The sequence below is a fragment of the Ochotona princeps genome, chromosome 21 (assembly GCF_030435755.1).
Source record: "Ochotona princeps isolate mOchPri1 chromosome 21, mOchPri1.hap1, whole genome shotgun sequence".
NCBI lineage: Eukaryota > Metazoa > Chordata > Mammalia > Lagomorpha > Ochotonidae > Ochotona > Ochotona princeps.
In genome coordinates this window covers 1614678-1634717 of record NC_080852.1, presented here as the reverse complement: position 1 = coordinate 1634717, position 20040 = coordinate 1614678, and the positions used below count along the sequence as shown (strand labels likewise).

Here is a 20040-nt window from a genome sequence, read left to right as displayed (position 1 = left end):
CTGACTGCAGCTCAGGTGTTTTTATGACCATAGAGTCCTAGTATCAGCCTGTTAAAAGATTTGTATCATAAGATTAGAGATCATGAAAGAAACCCCAAATGTTTGGACTCTATTTTTTTTTTTTTGGCTAATTCAAGACTGCTTTATAGAAACAGGTGTGGGGGGTGGGAGGGCGGTCCTACTGTTAGATCCACATCCATGTGGGTCAGAGGTGGGTGAGGGGCAGGGGAGCGCCAGGCAGCGGAGAACTGTAGGGAGCGGGGTAGGCAGGGGTTGTAGGAAGGCAGCAGCTCGGCTCTGAGCTGCTCTGGGTCACTCTGAGGGACGGAGCAGGACAGGGGCGCCTGGGCTTTGTAGTGGGAGGAGCTGTAGTGACCCGGCAGGTAGGCTGAGTAGTTGGGGTGTTGGTACCAAAAACCCCTGCTCACTGGGGTGGTCACGAAACCTGGTCCCGAGGGCTGGCCACCATTTCCTTGGCTGGAGCTCATTAGCCCAGCACCGGTGTTCTTGGTCTTGCGCCGAGGTCGGTACTTGTAGTCGGGGTAGTCACGCAGGTGCAGGGCGCGGTGCCGCTTGGCCTCCTCCACAAAGGGCCGCTTCTTGTCCTCGGCCAGCAGCTTCGACTGCGCACCCAGGCTCTTGGAGATCTCCGTTGTGCATCTGGGGTTCTGCTGCGCCATCTGGCGGCGCTGAGCGGAGCTCCACACCATGAAGGCGTTCATGGGCCGCTTCACCTTTTCCTGGGGCAGCCCAGCACAGACCTGGGCTCCCGGGCTGCCAGCGCCCTCCGGCTCCTGGAGTCCCAAAATTGGGGAATTGGTGTCTCCTGGGGGAGCAGGAGGCTCCAGGCTCCAGGCCTGGGTGTGAGAGGATCGAGGTAGTGCCATGGGAGGCAGAAAGGCGTCCTAAAGGCGTTCCTTTCCAGGTGAGCTGTGGACCCTTATGTGTGTCCTCCCCAAACTGAGTCACAGACAAGGAAAGCCGGGTCCTTGGAAGGCGCAGGCCACCTGCAAGTCCGGAGTTCTTGAAATGGAGTCTTTGCTCCCAGCCAATCTGGCACGCCTTGTAGAGTCAGAAGCAGGACCTGCTGACCGGTGTCCCTGGAGAGGTGTTCTTAACTGTTTTTTCAAAGTCCCCCCACCGGCCCCCGTCCCTGCTGCTGTGACCCTACTGACAAACCTTCTGGGAAGGTGAGAAGCGCTGTTCCGTCCCTGCTGCTGCCAAGGCGCCCTGGTGCCACAGGCCTCTCACACCTGGGCTGGATCTGAGGCTGGCTGCCGGATGGGGAACAGCTTTAAACACTGACTCCTCCCCAGCCCCTCCCAGAGCGTGGCCTCCAACACCCCTTTCTCCCTGAGGCCAAGCTGGTGTCCTGTTCTTCCCAGCCCCTAACACTTCCCACAGGCCACCACACCCCCTCCCCACACAAGGCCGAGTTATCTGAGCAGTCAGGCCTAGCAGCTGGACACTATTTTCAATAAAAGTGACCTCCACATGACTGCTACTAAATTTGGAAAATACACCATGTCTGAAATTCTATTTCAGAATCAACACTGTACATGGATTAGTTTCCTGTTGCTTGCCAAACATAAATTTGAAATTCATGGAAGAACTAGTGCTAGTCCTATAATGTTGAACTGTCAGTGTAACTGTTTAAAAATGCAACCTATAAAACTCACAAGCCTACTAACAAATTGCATGTAGTTACTAAAGTCAAAATCCTAACCAGTTAAATAAATGAATTTCCTTAACATAATGTAACAATAGCTCTCATTTTAGTGGTTTTGTTATCCCTCTAACAGAATATTTAGCTCATATAGGAAAAACATGGTTTTATTGGATATTACAAAACTATTTATATTAAGTAATAATGCTGGCCCCAGTGCGGTGGCCTAGCTGCTAAAGTCCTTGCCTTGAATGTGCCGGGATTCCATATGGGCACCGGTTCTAACCCTGGCAGTTTTACTACCCTTTCTGCTCACTGCTTCTGCCCTGGGAAAGCAGTCGAGGATGGTTCCAAGCCTTGGGCCCCTGCACCCATGCGGGAGACCTGGAGGAATCCAGACTTCAGATCCACACAGCACTGGATGTTGCAGTCACTGTTGGAGTGAATCCATGGATGGAAGATCTTCCTCTCTGTCTCTCCTCTCTCTGTATATCTGACTTTGCAATAAAAATAAAATAAATCTTAAAAATATTAATGCTAAAGATTTCAGTTGAGTGTATCCATGCATCAACTGTTGTTAGATTCGCTGCTCGCCAAATGTTAGATTCGCTGACCACCAGGGAAAGAATAACTCAGCCAAATATATGAAAATAATTTAGATGGCCTTTATTTCACGGGCTTCCCTTCCCCATGCAGCAGAAAGGACAGACAGGAAGGTGTGGGCTACAGAGGAAGAAGAGCATGGAAGAGATGGGGAAGGGGCCCTTTTAAACTCTCCTTGACATGGAAACTGAAACGGGGGTCGCCTCGGCCCTTATTGGTGGGGGAATATGGGTCTGTACCCCTCATTGGTGCAACGGTGGTCTCAGTGCCTGAGGGGCCCACCAGAATTCCACCATTCATTCTGGGTTTTTTGGAGGCAAATTCCACCCATTTCCAGCCACCTTGGTAGCCATCATTCCAGCCTCTTGGTAATAGGAAAGAGGGCGAAGAAATTGATGTGGCTGCTTCCTGCTGAAGGGGGTTGTTGTCTCTGTGTGAGGTCCAGAAGAAGCTCCATGGGCACCAGAGTGTAGGGGTGGAGCAGCATCTAGTTGAAGGCAGTCCATGGGGCATTATGAATTTTCTTCTGAAAGAACCTTGGAAAACAAGGGACAATAGTTCATAAGAGACATATAATTACTAGCAGAACGAGTATTGGAATAAGCCATGATATGAGTGTGGATGCCTCAATATCGAGACTGAAGTTGCTGCTTGAATTGTGTGAATTATTTCGTCTGTTTGGTTAACGTGAGGTAGAGAATTATTAGGAGTAGGGTCGGAGGCAGGGGAGGCACTTTGGCATTGAATGGTTAGTGTGGTAGTCCCTGTCTGTTGCACCTTCCACTGAGATGAGGTAGAGGTTTGGAAAGGTTTTAGATGGGAACAATGGCACCAGGATGTGTGACCAAGTTTGGTCGCTGTGTGCGTGGTAAAGATCACCATGTGAGGCCCAGTCCACCGTGGCTGAAGTGAGTCTGGATGAAGAGTCTTGAGTAGAACCGAGTCTCCGGGTTGGAGAGGAAGGACATCCGGGTCCACTGATGCATTCAGGTCAGGACACGGGAGACACAGGTCTGCATGCTCTCGGAGAAGCTTGAGAATCAGAGTCAGAGAAGGGAAACAGTTAGCCAAGGGAGGAGACTTTGTGGGGAGCTGGTGGGTAAGCAGGAAGGGTCGGCCATACATCAGCTCAAACGGGCTCCATCCAAGGGGCTTGCGAGGGCTGACCCTGATGGATATTAGAGCCCAGGGGAATCCATCCACCCATGAGGATCTGAGCTCCAGCTGATGGGTAAGGCCTCTGACACCTGTTGGGTGACCTGTGAGATGAAAGCAGGCCCATAGGCAGACTGGATGGACAGAGGCAAACCTAACCTGGGAATGATGTTGTTAAGTAGGGTTTCTGCCACCATTGCTGATGTCTCCTTGGCCATTAGAAATGCTGCTACCCAACCTGAAAAGGAGTCATGTTTTTAAGTAGGGTAATGAATTTCTTCTGTGTCAGTATATGGGTGAAATATATTTGCCAGTCCTCCCCAGGTTGATCACCTGTAAGTTTTTGAGTGGGTACCCTTGGTTTAAGTGCTCCCTGTGAGGAGAATATGGAGCAAGTTGGGCATGAAGCATGGATCTGTTTGAGAAGTCCGCACATATTAGGGCATGAGAATAATGGAGTAAGAAACCGGAATAAGGAGTCAGGCCCCACATGCAGAGAATTGTGGATATCAGCGAGGAGGGGCAGGGCAGCATGAGAAGACAGTGCTATCTTGTTGCCCGTGAAGATCCAGCCTCTGATGTTCCTGGGCACTGGAAGTGAGCAGGTCCTGTCGTTCCTGTTGAGAGTAGGTAGGCTTAAGGGAAGTAGAAAGGAAGATTATGGGGGCACTTGCTCTTGGGTTTGCCAGACACCTTGCAGTTTGGTCAGCCTTCTTGTTGCCTTGTGTCACTGGGTACATTGAAGACTGGTGTCCCCAGCAGTGAAGAATTATCTCTTGTGTTTGGAAACAGAGAACTTGGTGAAATCTGTTCATCAAAGAGGCATTAACAATAGCATTATCCTTGGTGGGGAGGAATCCTCTCTCCTGCCAGATGTCTGAGTGTGAGTGAGCAACGAGAAAAGCATGCTTGGAGTTAGTGTAGATATTGACTCGTTTTTTCTGAGCTAATGTTCATGCCTGAATCAGTGCATACAGTTCAGCCCTTTGGGGAGGTGTTCCTTGGGGGAGGCACTGTGCCTCAAGCATGGAGTCCAAGGTCACTGTCGCATAGGGCACGCAGTGATGTTCATCAGGCCTGCACACTGAACTGCCATCCACGAAGAGTGTGAGATCAGGTGATGGGAGAAGTTTATCCTGTAGGCTGTCCCTAGGAGACAAATAAAAATCAGTAATTTGAGGACAGGAGTGTGTAGTCAGTGGCTTCTTAGGGATTGGGAGAAAGGAGGCCAGATTGAGTGGTGGTGATTGGGTCAGAGTGATGTCCGGGTTTTTAATGAAAAGTAGCAGCAACTGTCAGGGCCCCTCATTGAGCTGCCATCCACAGTCCACAAAGAGTGAGGTCAGGTGACTGTGGAGGCCAGTAGGAGTCGAGGACATTTCTCCCGTTTGATTCTTCAAGCCGAGTTTGGGCACGGTGTTCTCTTGGTGGTGGTTTCAGTTTGGTGGGCGAAGAATGGCAGGTTACTAGCCCTGCAAAAGAAACTGGTTAATGGTTTGGCTAGACATTGAGTGGTGACACAAGAGTGAAGGGAGGGGTTACTCATCAAAAGTCCCTTTGAAAGGATGGCTGGAGTTCCTCCTGAAGCTCACTGGGATATGCAGTTTCTGAGGGTGGGTCTTGAGGAGCTTCTTGGGGTGCCTCTGTGCTGGCAGATGGATCATTGTGGCAAGTGTTGACCTTCTGAGCGGGCAGGAAACTAGGGTCACTTGTACTCAGTCCCAACATCCCAGCCTTTTGTTGTATGATCTTAGTGGTGAGACTTGGGCTGCAACATGTGTGAATGACTGGTAAAGACTGTCTAGTAAGGCTTTAAGAAAGAAACAAGATATAAAAAGAAGCAACAAAATAATATATATGGTTGTGGGAAAGAGAAGTGTTTCTGTCAGTATTCTAGTGGAGATAAACTAGCCTGCTGTTGGTCTTATGCTCTTTTTCTCCCCCTGCTCCTGGGGACTCTGGCTGCCAGCAAGAGCTAGGGTGATTGCTTTGGTCTTTCTGAGCTTAGCAGGAGCAAAGTAAGGGCCTATGGTAAGGCCAGGGCTCCAGTTGACAGTGACATTCAAGGCTACAGTGACAGCTAGCAAACACTGATTCTGATTTCTCACATACATGTGCACTTGAGTTTTAAGTCTAGATGCACAAAGGAAAATTCTGAAGTTGGTTAGGCATGTGAGAGGCTCAGGACCATCTATCTCTTCATGTGGGGTGCTGGAAGAGATGACATAAAGGAAGTGTGAAACTCCATGGGGAGACCTCCCGTTGACTCCCATTGCCTGGCTGGACAGATAGGAGAGCTGGCTTTGAAAGGGAGGCTGATACAGAACAGATGGTGACTCTGGATGGAATATACAGCTTTACCTGTGATGCTGTTGGCTGTAGGCTGTTTCTCCATGGCAATGAACACTTCAGGGGCTGGGCAGAGTGAAGGGCTTTCTAGCTGGTGGCCAACCATGGTCCTGACCCAGGGCTTTTTTGACCCCCAGGAAAGTCCCATTATTAGTGGCTTGGCTCTTGGCAGAGCTGACAAGATGCTTTGAAAGCCACTTCTATGATTGATAGCTGGTTGCCCAGTCTTCTGGCCTCCCAAGTTGCAAGCAGGTGCAAGTTGAGGGTGGACTGGCCTTGCTTTGTCTCCCTGAGAACAGGTTACTGGATAAAGCCACATGAACAGGCCTCCTGTTGTCTAGCTCACTGCTCTTCCCCTGGGCCCTGGTTGAAGTGGGCCACAGAGGCAGCCTTGGGGTGTCAGCCCAGGGGATGTTCAATTCTATCCCTAAATTCTTTAATGCACTGAGCTAGAAATTTGTAGTCATGGACACATGCTGACAGTTTTAAGGTGATGTCTATGAGGAGATGATTAGGGTAATAAGTTAGCCACACAGTTAAGGTCTGGAGATCAAACTGTGCACTCTGAGTCCTCAGTGTCAGAGAGAGAGACAAGAGCAGGGGTGAAGAAAGGGGTTGGAAACACCAGATTAATTACATAACATTGTCAAGTGAAAACTGTCAAATAAAAACTCTAAAAACATTTACCAAAGGTGTGAAGTCAGCTGTACATTTGAAACAATAAAAGAACGCTCTAACAAGAACTCTAAAAGTTAATTAACAAGATCAAAAACATGTTTTGATCAATAAACACAGATAATAACACATGATGACAATTTCAAACTTTTTCAAAAGACAAATGTTGAGACACACTATGTTTGGCGCCACACACACACACACACACACACACACATACACACACACACACACACACACACACACACACACACACACACACACACATATTTTGGAACCAAGCTCAGCAATGTAATCCTTGCTTGAAATTAGTAACTGAAGAGTTATGTTAACCCAAGTCAATTCAAAATCTTGAGAGAAAAAGCTTATTGCTGGGCCAGGCAGAGTGGCCTAGCAGTTAAGGTCCTTGCACTGAATGTGCCAGAATCCCATATAGGCGCCAGTTCTAATTCCAGCAGCTTCATTTCCCATCAAGCTCCCTGCTTGTGGCCTGAGAAGGTAGTGGAGAATGGCCCAAAGACTTGGGACACTGTACCAGCGTGGGAGAGCTGGAAGAGGTTCCCGGCTCCTAGCTTCAGATCGGTACAGCACCAGCTGTTGCCACTGCAGTCACTTGGGGAGTGAATCATCAGATGGAATATCTTCCTGTCTCTCCTCCTCTCTGTGTATCTGACCTTCCAATAAAAGTAAAAAAAAAAATCATTTAAAAAAAGGTTTATTGCTGTGAACTTGTTACAAGTTAGGTTTTTTTTCCCCCTCAGGCATTTTGCTCTTTTTTTTTCCCCTCCTTTAGAGATGTTCATTAGTTTACCCCCCTAACATCCCTCCCCGGGAGAAAAAAAAGGTTAAAACAGCAGAGCAGGACAGGGAAAAGGCAGGAACAGGAGTGGGGGAGCGGCAGGCCAGTCCCCTGGTTCCAGACTCTGGTGCTGGTGGGGAAGTGGGAGGAGGAGCTGGGCCCATGGGTGATAGTATGAATATTATCACACTCAGCAGCATGGTAGTGTGTAATGTATATTGTTAAAGTGTTAGTTTTCTAAAATTGAAAACTAACTTGACCAAGAGCTGTTATTTCTTTTATGTTTACTGAAGCAAACATAGTGCTTCCACAGATATCTAATTCAGTATTTTTTTTAATTGTATTTCAGTCCAGAGCTGCCTCTTTCTAAAATAAAAGTCCTTGATGACTATTTCAGATTGTTGAGATCATGTTTAGCAAGCTCTGATGAGATCTAAATATTAGGGAACACACACACGGATCTCTGGAGTTTGTAAGAGGCTGCTTGGTGGTATATTAATGTATTTAAAGGAAGGGATCATTTTCAGAACTTTTAATCAATTTCTTAATAAAATGTCTCCAAACTGAGATTTTCATCATTTTTTAGAAAGTTTAAAAAAAGGTGATACCTTCTGAAAACTGTTTGAACACTATTATAAAGCACTCACTTAGCAAATACTGAGCTGCAGAAGAACTATGACCTTACCCTGACAGTTGACGAGCCTACACGTGAAAGGATCTGAACTGAGAAACACCCAACCTATCTACCAAAAACACCATGGGAGGAGCCTAAGCAGCACAGCCACAACCAACCGGAAATCATGGGTTGAAATTTATTTTGCATTATACCCCCACATCTGGATATGGTAGAGCGCAGTACTCCATCACTATATATTTCCATAATTGAGAAGTCATGAAACAAGTCAACAATTGGTATGAGCTAGAACACCAGCCACAACAAATAACAACAACAACAAATAACAGCGCCATGAAAAAACGTGCCACTGAATAACCATGCATTCCTGCTTCCAAACGAGACATGGATTCCCAGTGAAACTGTTGGGCATGTGTAGACAATGAGATGCCGGACTGTCTGACATTGCCTGTACCAACAATGTCGGGGTGCACTTAAATAAGAGACTGATAGAATTATGGTTCCTTCTGAAGTGCTACATCATTGTAGTAAAATGGGAGAAATCTGTCAGGAGGTGGGAGTTTGGCAGAGGATAATCACAGTCTATATGAAACTGTACCATATAATTTAAAAATCAAAGAAAAATATATTTTAAGAAAAGAAATATGCTTTGCTTCACGATTGATGTGAGACTTGAGTTCAAAAAGTTCTTTTGCATGTGACATGGATGAGTTGGTTTTACCTAGAGCATTTCTGAGACAAGGTATGAAGGGATGTTTGCCTAGAACATCACACCACATCAGGGACCCTTGGGTGACAAGCGGTGGCTGCTACCCATTCCTGAGTTCTAAGGCATTTGGGAGGCTGGGTATGGCTTATCCCATGGTCTGCTCTCTACTGCCAGATGCAGCAAGAAGAAAAAGAAACTCTGGAAACAATGGTATCACCCACTTACCCCTAACAGTTGAGACTTTCCACCCTGATCAACTCTGTCAATATCATCAAAAAATAATAATGAAAAAAAGGCAATCGTTTATGCTTTATCTAGGCCCTTACTTGTTGGATAGCCAAAACCTGCTAATTTGCTATGAATAAAGATTTAAATAAATATGATATTTCAAATGATAGTACAGAAATGTAGGACAATTTTTGCAAACATTATGTTTTATAAAAAAATGAAATCACCAAAACAATTGATCAAATGTGTTAAATGGACATGACGGTTTAAACACATAGTAGAGAACAACTCAGAAAAAAGCATGATAAATGTAAATATTTTCCACAAGTGCAAATAAAGACTGCATTTACAAAACAAATTCAAAAGCTGACAGATCACCTTTAAAGAAATATAATGCCCAAACTGGCAAAAGGCAAGCACATTCATTACATAGAAAAGTCACTACCAATAGCATGACAAACATGTATGCATTTGGCTAATGTGAGGGTAGGAGCAATGGTAGGCATTTGGCACAGAAGTTATGGTGCCATTTGATATGTGCATCCAAATCAGAGGAACTGGGCTGTGCTCCTGGTGCAGGCCTAATTCCAGCTTCCTGCTAATGTGCCCTCTGGGAGGCAGCCAGTCCCGCTCCAATCTATGGGTCCCTACCATCCCTGCTCCCAGCTAGGAGCAACTCTCACTGTAGCAAGCATCTGAAGAGTGAACCAGTCTATGAGAGAAATCTCTCTCTTTCAAATAACTGAATATTTTCAAAATAATTCTATTCAGTTTAAGACAACTAAAAATATTATACAAGCTAGTCAGAAAAAAAATCACAAAGTTTGCAATCCAACTTCAACAAAAGTTGTAAGACAAGGCCAAATACAACCCAAGGCTGTATTTCCCAGCCTGTCAAGAAAATTCACGAACAGGCAGTTGGGATTATACCAAAGGTACTGCCCAGATGCCAGGTGGGGGCACATTTTAACTTATACTGATATGAAACATTCTGATACAAATGTCCAATTGTCAAAAAGTCTGACGATCATGCATTGCTATCAGCTTTAGTTGCTGTCTTAATAAAAAAACAAAGGCGCTGAGGTCAAAATACTGCAAGTGGCTTTCAAAGCCTACAGCTGCATTCAAAACGCTCTATGGAGTCAACGCTTCCCTCCTGTTGTTGGTTCATGAGTTTATGCTTCAGTCATGGCTGCTTAAAGTGTTTGTGAATTGCAGTTCTGTACTCTTCTTCAAAGCACACAACCATTTAAATAGGGCTAATTCACATTAATAAAAGCAGTGTCAACTGGTGGTCATTTTCAAACATCAGCTAAAGAACGAAAGACTTAAAAATATATATACTACAAAAGCTACTTGTTCTGTCATATCATGTGTATTGTATGTGTGCTTACTGTGTTGCTACAAGGTAAAATTTATTGAAGGAACACATTCTAATTGGCTGAAAAAAGAACACTCAAAGATTAAAACTGCTACCCACTTCCCTATCCCCCTGAACCTTTTTTTTTTCTTTAACTGTAATTAACTGTAAAGATTGTCCATAACAATACAATAAAATAGATTAAAAAAAATTAAAACTGCTACATAGCTCAATATGTTTGTAATTCATGTGACATATAGGCTGTTTTGGACATATGGTAGAAAGAAATCAAAATGTTTTTAGGTCATTTACACATTCGTGATCTAGTTTACCGGGGAAACAACATACTTTTGTGTTACACATTCAATATCAAATCCAATTTAGCTTCTACATATGTTTGATAAAATTTGTAACTGAAAATATACCATGTTGATCTATCATTTTTTACTTAGTGCATATATCATTCAAATGCATAAATCTAAGAGATACATGTTTCCCATACATGTACTCAAGTCTTAAAATCTGTAGAAAACATTGGATACTTTGGTCAATGTTTTCCTAGGTTGTTCATACACAAAAGTTAAATTCTTACATTCTCAGTTAATTACTCAGAAAACAAATTTGCAAGTCATGTCTTATTCCATCATTTCTCCTTGATTCTGACATGAAAAACTCATTCAACTCTGAAGGAATTTCAAGATGGATACTTAGATTGCCAGACTTAGAGAGGGATGGGTATCTTTCTCTGTAATCATGCCAACATATACACCAAATGTTTCTGTAGTTTGGGGTTGAGAGGTCTTTCAGCATGAGCTCCTCTGCACTGCTGGCAATCAGGACTTTCAAATCGGAATCAGTGTGTAGCGCTCCTCTGTACGTCATGCAGAGGTAAAACAAGACCGTCTAGGATATGACCTCCAATTTCAAAGTGGATTTAGCATCACAAACCCAATGAATCTAACATATCCATCCATAAAAGACAAAAACTGCAAGACGGTATCAGTCTGCACAGAGAAAATCAATGCACAGACTTCCTCATCAATTTACACAAATCATCCACGAGAACCCCAAGAGTACTAGTCACCTGGCACAGGTGTAATTCAAAACAGAACTTAACATGATCACACCACAGGACCCAATAGAGTCTTGCCCAATGACAGCAAGAACAGGATTGGAATGTTGTGAGCCCTGTCATTTCTGCTGAAGCCAGAAAGGAAACATACATCATGTAAATGAAAGAAGCATGATAAGTGGGGACAGGATCACCTTTCTCAAGCAGAGATCTTCTGCTGGAGCTCCTCCTTCAGTGTCAGTGCCAGCCAAAGAGGATAAAGCCAGCCATGACACTGGCAGGGTAGCCTGCAGGCATGAAGGCAGCTGGGGCTTGCTGGCTGCATGGGCACTGGCAGCCATTAGCTAGGGAGATGACCCTGGGTGCTCAAGGAGCATAGCGGCCAAGGTGATGAGGGTGCCTGCTACCAGCACCTCTTCTGCGAGCCACCCCATGACAGTAACAAGTGGCAGGGCAGTTGTGAGTGTGAGGGCGACCACTGAAATGGTCTCTGTTGCAGGGAACACTGGGACTGGGGTTGTGGGTGTGTGTGGCTCTCTCAAGAAGCAATCCATGAGATGGATGAATCTGAGCATAGAGGTGGGGCATGGCAGAGTCTCCAGGGACTCTGGGGTAAGAAGGAGTGGATGTGGCAAAGCAAGTGAGAGTGGCCTGCAGGGGTGCAGGTATCGGCCCTGTCAGGTGGGCATTCTCCCTTGGGAAATGAGGAGAGGCGAGTGTAGCCTGTGCCTGGAGGTTGGAAGCCATGGTCCACATGGGGTCACTTGGGGAGTTGCTAAGGGACATGGAAGATTCTCTGAGAGCTGGAGATGTGAGGGCAGACAATGGGGAGGAGGGGCCTAAAATTCCTGCAGAACTGAGTCTTCTTGAGTTCAGCAGGGCTGATTCACCCAGAATTGTGGGGCCAGTGGGGCAAGTGCAAGAGGAGTTGGAGGAAAGACGGAGAGATGGGTGTGATGTGATGACAGTCGGGGGAGAGGAACATTGTGAAGTTCTGGAAACACCAGAAATTCCCTGAGTCTGGAGGGCTGACTCCCCCTCATCTGTCATGTTGGTGGGCAATGAAGAGGACGAGATAGAAGAGACACTGAGGGACACAGGACAGGGAGTTCTTGAAGGCCCTGACTCAAAAGCAGATCCGTGAAACTGGTGGTCTGACTCAGGTGGAAATCCATGGACTGTTGGGGCATAGCTAGTTGAAACAGCAAGGGGATTAAGGTTTGGGAATGCTGGGATAGTGGGGATAGTGGAAGAACCATCTGAAAAGCCTGAGAAAAGAGCAGGTCCCTGAGACAGGAGAGCAAACTTCTCCTCAAACATACAGTCACTTGGGGTAGAGCAGTGTGAAATGGGAGATAGAAGGAGGGATGGCAGTGATGGACCAGGAGCAAAAGGAGAGGAACAACGGGGTTCAAATGAAGATGGGGCACTGGAACATGAGGGGGCATAGTCAGAGGAGGCAGAAGTAAACACCAGGGAGTGAGGCTCTAGTGTGCCTTCAGAAGAACATTCAGGTGGAACCCCAGTCTCCTCCATGGAAGACATGAGGGCCAAGTCTACTGCTCCCACTGAGCCTGGCCTCTCTTCAAGGCAGAACTGCCTCTGCTTGGTGTCCTGACGGGGACATCTCGGGACAGTAGGCGAGTAGCTGGGAGACTGAGGAGACAGTGGTGGGAGAGGGTTCATGGGGGAGGAACAGGGTGAATTTCCTGCCACACTAGGAGCTCCCTCATTCAGGGGGGCTGATTCCCCCACAATGATACAACTGCTACTCAAGGAACAGGACGAGATGGAAGAGAGAGTGAGGCACATAGGGCTCGGAGATATTAAGTTTCCTGAGTTGGCAGGAATCCTATGGCATGGGTTGTCTGACTCAGGCTGAAGGGGTGTGGGCATAGTTGGAGAGTAGCTAGGTGCCACGTTATGGCTACCGGATGACACTGCAGAATTGGTTGTCCTAGGGGAGGAGGTGTCAGAAGGGGGAAAATTTTGTATAGATGTGCTTGGTCGTGTTAGTGACAATGACGGGTGGTGTGAAGCCATTAGGGAAATGGCGGCAGATGTGGGAATCCCTAGGGGGGAATCTGGAATGGTGAAGGGGTTGCTGGAATGCAAGGAAGGATTGTGAGGGGATTCAGGTGGGTTGAAGACCGTGAAGTCAGTCTCTGGTGAGCCTTCAGAAGAACATTCAGATGGAACCCCAGTCTCCTCCATGGAAGACATGAGGGCCAAGTCTACTGCTCCCACTGAGCCTGGCCTCTCCTCAAGGCAGAACTGCCTCTGCTTGGTGTCCTGATGGAGAAATCTCTGGACGGTAGGCGAGTAGCTGGGAGACTGAGGAGACAGTGGTGGGAGAGGGTTCATGGGGGAGGAACAGGGTGAATTTCCTGCCACACTAGGAGCTCCCTCATTCAGGGGGGCTGATTCCCCCACAATGATACAACTGCTACTCAAGGAGCAGGACGAGATGGAAGAGAGAGTGAGGCACATGGGACTGGGAGATCTTAAGTTCCCTGAGTTGGCAGGAATCCTATGGCATGGGTTGTCTGACTCAGGCTGAAGGGGTGTGGTCACAGTTGGGGAGTAGCTAGGTGCCACGGGAGAGAATCTGTGGGGTTGGGTTGAGGGGACGGAAGACTGGATGGGGAGCCCTCGGTTGGTCTGGGCATCCCCAAGTGAGTCATGTGTGATGTTGTTCAGATTATCCAAGTCATTGCACAACTGCTCTTGGGAGCTGGGAAATTCCCCTTGGGTAGAGGTTGGGCTGCACGTTGAGGGAAGGGTGAACATGTGGTACATAGTGGAGACCCCTGAGGACTCAGAGTATGGCCCTGGGAATGACACTGCAGAATTGGGTGTCCTAGGGAAGGAGGTGCCAGAAGCGGAAGAATGATGTATCAATGGGTATGGTGGTGTTGATGACAATGATGGGTGGTGTGAAGCCATTGGGGAAATGGTGACACATGTGTGGCTCTCTGTGGAGGATACTCGCACAGGGAAGGTGTTGCTGGGAACCAAGGGGGAATACTGAGGGCATTCAGGTGGTGTGAAGTCTGTGGAGTCAGTCTCTAGTGTGCCCTCAGAAAAACATTCAGATGGAATCCCAGTCTCCTCCATGGAAGACATGAGGGCCAAGTCTACTGCTCCCACTGAGCCTGGCCTCTCCTCAAGGCAGAACTGCCTCTGCTTGGTGTCCTGACGGGGACATCTCGGGACAGTAGGCGAGTAGCTGGGAGACTGAGGAGACAGTGGTGGGAGAGGGTTCATGGGGGAGGAACAGGGTGAATTTCCTGCCACACTAGGAGCTCCCTCATTCAGGGGGGCTGATTCCCCCACAATGATACAACTGCTACTCAAGGAGCAGGATGAGATGGAAGAGAGAGTGAGGCACATGGGGCTGGGAGATCTTAAGTTCCCTGAGTTGGCAGGAATCCTATGGCGTGGGTTGTCTGACTCAGGCTGAAGGGGTGTGGTCATAGTTTGGGAGTAGCTAGGTGCCACATTGTAACCTCGGAATGATAATGCACTATTGGTTGTCCTAGGGGAGGAGATTCCAAAAGATAAAGTATGATACATCGATGAGAATGGTTGTGTTGGTGCCAATTACCTGTGGCGTGAAGCCATTAGGGAACTGGCGTCACGGTTTGTGCTCCCTGTGGAGGGTGTTCGCACAGTGTTGGCGTCACTGGGATATTCGAAATATCCTGTTGGTGATTCTGTTGTAATATCTGGGGAGTCAGGCCTGGATGAGCCTTCAGAAAAACTAGAGTGATTCCTAGTTTTCATTGAGAAAGACATTACAGGAAGTAAGCTGCAATTCCCTGGCCTGTGTTCAAATCTACAAGTAAGGGGCGTGAAAAGATTTTTGAGCCTGTGGCTACCGGTTTTGGGCTGTGGTGGGATACAGACAGGCTGTGTATGTGTGTGTGTATGTGTGTGTATGTGTGTGTGTGTGTTTGTTGACTGTGTGTTTGTTTTGGTTGTGTGTGTGTGTTGGTTGTGTGTTTGGGTGTGGTTTTGTGTGTGTTGTTATTTGGTTGAGGCTTACTGGAGAGCCTCTCTCAAAAACGCGGGAATATCCAGAACACAAAAGACAGGCCCACTCACCCAAGTGCTCTGTCGATCCGTGTCACGATTCAAAGTTGCAGGATGCTCGCAGGATGCTCTGGGAAGCTGTGCAGCGCAGAAACCGGCTCTGCAGTTCACTTTCCTCAGAGAGAATCCCAGCTCATTGCCTTGGCAAGGGCCTTAAGTATCTGAGGTGGGCAGGGCTTAGCGGAAGAGGCGGTGCTTCCTGTCAACTGACAGCCTAACTGCCGCCTAGACTCATCCCACATGCAGTTGCTCTTCTGATTGGTCACTCTTAGGCACCATCCAAAGCAGACCTGGGGGTGTCCCTCTCCCTGCATCTGTTTATGCCTTTCATCCCTGTGCTGCGAATAGCTTCACCCCCATCCCCGGTATTTTTCTCTTGAGGTAGTTTGTGTAGAAAGAGATATTGCCCTGTGAGTTCATTTGAGAAACCCCCAGGGCCTGTCAACAGTGAACTCATTGGATTGGAATGTGTTCCCTGGAGCCTATTAACATAATCAGATCACCTGGGAAGGGCTTGCATGGAGTCATTTTGATAATCCCATGATTTAGACTGAAGTTCAAGTTTCCACCCTCCTCCACCTGTCATCTAGGTTCAGTTCCCTCTTCAGCCCTGGGGTGAAGTTTGGATACCACCCAGTACATTCCAATCTTTGAGGTGACACCAGGAAACACTCCCAGCGTCTTTCACCCCATTACGTGACCATCAACGCACTGAAGGAGAGCAGGCTCACCTGAAGACCTTCCAGAACAACAGGCTCACACGTTGGTCACCTGGAGGACAGCCTGCACAGCGGACCTGGGGAGATGCGCTTCCCCCGAGGCAGCAGAGACAAGGCCGTTCTATTGAACACAGAAAGAAAATGTGGACTAAACAGAGAGCAAGTGCCAAGGGCTCTGTGGTGATCTTTTGTGCCCACCACATTAAATTTTTCTCTCTTTTTTTAATATACTGGGGAATGTTTCTATTAATATTATTATAGTTTTGACAATCTTTACATAGTTAATTAGGGTAAAAAGGTTCAAGGGCTATAGGAAAGTGAGAATTTTTCTCTTTTTTAAGATTTACTTATTTTTCTTGAACGGCAGATGTACAGAGAGGAAGAGAGACTGGCAGATCTTCTGTCTGATCATTGACTCCCAAAGCAGCCGCAACCACTGCAGCTGACCCCATCTGAAGCCAGGAGGCACGAGCACCTCTCATGTCTCCCACACAGGTGCAGGGTCCCAAGGCTTTGGACTGGCCTTGACTGCTTTCCCAGTCCAAGACCAGGGAGCTGGATGGCAAGTGGGGCTGTGGAGACACAAAACCATGCCCATATGGGATCCTGGTGCTTGCAAGGCAAGGACTTTTAGCCCCTGGGCTTCTGCACTGGGTCCTTGGTGTGATGTTTTCACAGGCCAAGACAAACAGCTGAATCATTGCTGCTCTGGCACCGAGTTTACTTACTCCCAGTGCAGAAACCAGTGCTTGTACCCAATCAAAGCTTGTGACGGGGGTCACTCAGTGCTGAGCCCAGTGTTGCATTATCCAGTATTCTCTGTTGTCCAGGGTCCCTTAGGAAGCCTGGCTGGGTGAGCACTCAAGGCAGGGCACTCCATCCTCCACACCCCACTCAGGGACATCAGTCACACCTAGACACACACAGGCTGGGTCCTTGCATCCAAGACGTCATGTTGGTTCCCATTAGCTTCTTTTTTTTTATTTAACATATATTATTATTATACCTCAAATACCAAAAATGATCGGAGCAACATACAAAGTAAAATTATAAAGCAGCTTAACACATAAACAAAGATAGATTCTTGAGAAAATGTTGTTAAGTCTTGCCTGGCAAAACTTAAAATGATAATACATCAAGACAATATATTTTATATCCCTTAAATGGAAGGTTAATTCATTTTCTAATACCTATCTAAACAACAAAAATATTATCATAACAATTTGCAAATAAAAACCATGACCATCATCATCAAAGAAAGGCCCTTTCATACAATTTGAACTCATCATTTTTTAAAAAAGAAAATATTCCTATTAATGGGACATAATATGATTAAACCATCAAAGAAAATTACTTTTTTTTTTTTACTATTTTTCGAATTGACATTATTTCATAACAGCCACATCAATCATAGCAACAATAACAACATCAACAACAAATTGTAGCACCTTGATAAAATAATGTGCCTCTGAGTAAGCAACACATGCTTAACTAAAAGGAAACACAGAATTCTCTTAGGAACTATGATGCCATTGTATACTTCATGGACACTTGATGAATTCTATTAGAGAAAAGGAATTATTTGGAAGCAAGCAAACCAATATAGAAACATCAAAACATATGAGATACAGCCAGAAGAACAAACAGACACTCAAAAAACAGTATAGATTGGACTATTGGAGTTACCCTTTCCATGTTGGCTTCCTTATATGAGAGAGAGTATATGGTATTTATTCTTTTGTGATTGACTCATTTCACTGAGCAAAATGGTTTCTAGTTGGGACCACCTGGTTTAAAATAGAATAATATCATTCTTGACAGCTGAATAATTTTTCATTGAGTAGATGGAAACAACCTAGTAAATATGCTTTCTTCAGAAAAAATTGTTTTGCATTGAGCGTAGAAGGGATTGGTGGTCTCCTCTGAAGCCGTCATTTGCTGTGAGTAAGGAAATGTTCTTTGTCACATACCAGGATTAGTGCTGCATGCGCTTGTTTTTTTCGTCATGCTTCCTTCTCACTCTACTTTTGCACGCCTCCCATTTCCCGGGTTTTTGTTTGTTTGTTTCCTTTTCCTCTGAAAATGTCTTCACCCATACTCCCAACCTCACTATCACCTCCAACCTCCCCTCTAACCCCGCCCCCCATCCTTCTCCAGTCCGCTGTCTGGTGGACCCCCCTCACATGTGCGAGAGGGGCAGTGTGCTGTTAATGGCCGTGCTGGGCACCGGGCTGCTCTGGTAGTGCTGCGACATGTGCAGTTGGCTTGGCGCTGGTGAGGTACACGCTGATCGTGTTCTGGAGGTTCCCGGCCTGGCAGGCGCCCTGGAGTGGAAGAGGTAACCACGGAGGGGCTGGAGCTGGCCTTGGACTTGACCACCTAGCCCAAGAAGCCTAGTGCCATGCCAGGGGTGCTCTGCTGTGAGTAGGACATGCTGTAGGTGGGAGATCTGTTCATGTAGGTCTGCGAACTGGTCATGGAGTTGTAGGCAGCGCCCTGACATCATAGAGGTGCAAGGGCTGCATCTGAGCCGCGCCATGCGTGTTGAGGCCCAGGTGCTGCGGGCAGCCCAGCTGGTCCTGCATCATGCTGTAGCTGCCATTGCTCCAGCCATTCACGTGGGTGTAGCTGTCCATGCGCTGGTTCATAGCTGCCCCCAGCCCGGCGCCCACCCCAACCCCGCTGGCCATTCTGTTGCCTCTGGGAGCCAGCAGCCCGCCAGGCTGCATGTACTTATCCTTCTTCAAGAGCTTCCTGGTTTTCGCCCAAGGTCGATATTTATAATCTCTGTTTCTTCTTGTGTAGCGCCCGCAGCCGCTTGGCCTCTGTGGTGAATGGCCGCTTTGCTTATCTCCCACTAAGTTTCCCCTCGGGGCTCAGGCGGTTGCTGATGTCAAAGTTGTGCATCTTGGGGTTCTCCTGGGTCATCTTGGACACTGCCCATGGGAAAACACCATGAAGGCCTTCATGGGCCTTTTGGTTGCCGCCGCCCGCCTCCGCCGTGGTGTTGCCATTGCCTCAGCCTCCCCCAGAATTCGGCTGTGTGCCCAGCGGCTTGAGCTCCATCTCCATCTGTTGTCCATGCGGGCGCTGTACGCGTGGGCCCGGCCCCCTGGAAGCCGGAGACTCTGGGCGCGGCGGGGAACCGGGGGGCGACAGAAGGAGGAGGAGGAGGTGTAGGGGAGGCGGGCGGGGGTGATTGGAGATAGCAGGGTTTGAGGAGACCAGGTGGAGGAGAGCAATTTGGGGAGGGGAGGAAGAAAGGGGACAGAGATGGCGGAGAGAGAGAGAGAGAGAGAGAGAGAGAGAGAGAGAGAGAGAGAGAGAGAGAAGCAAACTGTAATCGGAATCAAAAAAGCAGAGTTTCCCTCCACCTCTGGCCGATGCCGCAGCTGCCAGCTGTGATTATTATTGTTATTGTTGTGAATTTTTTTTGGGGGGGGAAAGGCTTAAGCCCCGAACTCAAACTTCTTTCTGCCTTTCTTTCTCTCTGCTTCTTGTTCCCTCAGTTTTTAAAGAGACTGCAGCCTACTCTCCCCCTTTTGCAAACACTCTCTTCTCTGCCTTTACAACTCCTCATAATATTTTGAACAAGTTAATAGACACCCGTCCAGCGCTGGTTCTAATCCAGGCGGCCATGATTCCCATTCAGCTCCCTGCTTGTGGCCCGGGAAAGCCTTGGGACCCTGCACTCCTCTGGCAGACCTGGAGGAAGTTCCTGGCTCCTGGCTTTTTATGGGCAAGCACCAGCCTTTGTGCTCACCTGGGGAATGAATCATCGGATGGAAGAGCTTCCTCTCTGTCTCTCCTTTCTGTATACCTGACTTTGCAATCAAAATCAAATAAATCTTAAAAAGAACAGTTGTATTTAATCAGGCACAAACATTGTTCTTAGGGCACAAGAGGCTAGGAATTCTTAAGTTTACATTTAGAAAATCTCACTGGTTGGCAAAGGGTGTAGACATGTTTGAGATGA

At 47.2% G+C, this 20040-nt stretch overlaps 2 pseudogenes; both read right to left on the bottom strand.

Moving 5' to 3' along the window:
* Positions 1 to 205: 205 nt before the first annotated feature.
* LOC131482854 (protein SOX-15-like) lies at positions 206 to 887 on the bottom strand (annotated as a pseudogene).
* Positions 888 to 18243: 17356 nt separating this feature from the next.
* LOC131482843 (transcription factor SOX-2-like) lies at positions 18244 to 19033 on the bottom strand (annotated as a pseudogene).
* Positions 19034 to 20040: the final 1007 nt, after the last annotated feature.